This window comes from Mchenga conophoros, linkage group LG3, assembly GCF_057382185.1.
Source record: "Mchenga conophoros isolate Kocher_MC1m ecotype Shallow Benthic linkage group LG3, M_conophoros_male_GT1.1, whole genome shotgun sequence".
Taxonomy (NCBI): domain Eukaryota; kingdom Metazoa; phylum Chordata; class Actinopteri; order Cichliformes; family Cichlidae; genus Mchenga; species Mchenga conophoros.
Genome location: NC_140528.1, coordinates 44675131 through 44675742, shown reverse-complemented (window position 1 = coordinate 44675742; position 612 = coordinate 44675131).

The following is a 612-nucleotide window of genomic DNA, read 5'->3' as shown; positions in this document are numbered from 1 at the left end:
TTTTACAGGGTTTATTTATAGGATAAAATACGTTAAATGTCACCGTTATTATTGGCCGGCCCGGAAACAGCGGGGGTGTCCAAAGAGGCTGCTTCACATCACTAGTGATTTCTCCCTTTCCTGTTCCAGTTTATCTTCCCGGCTGTGTGAGTTTCATCTCCCCACACCTGAGCTGTTTTCAGGGGATTTAGGGAAGTGTGCGGGTTTTCTTATGCAGTGCTCACTCCAGTTTCGCCAGCGGCCTCATGCCTTCTCTAATGACAGAAGTAAGATCTCATATTTTGTTCAGTTGCTACGAGATCGTGCGCTGACCAATGGCGTGTCCAGCGGGGTGGCCTGGGGGGGCACAGGCCACCCCCCCAACCAGACTGGCCACCCCAGGTGCCACCCCAAAGGCAAAACAATAAAATTCAATCAAATATCAAATGTACGATTATGTTTTCACGGTGAAGCTCAGATATCCGAGTGTAAGTGAATGCAGCATCGGCTTCTGCGCTATGTGCATCACGTTAGCAAAGGTAGGAGAGCCAAGCAAGAAAGACGGCACTGCAGGAAACAATTTTTCGGTGAAAGAAAATGAGGACAGAATAAATGTCCCGGTAAGTAATATTA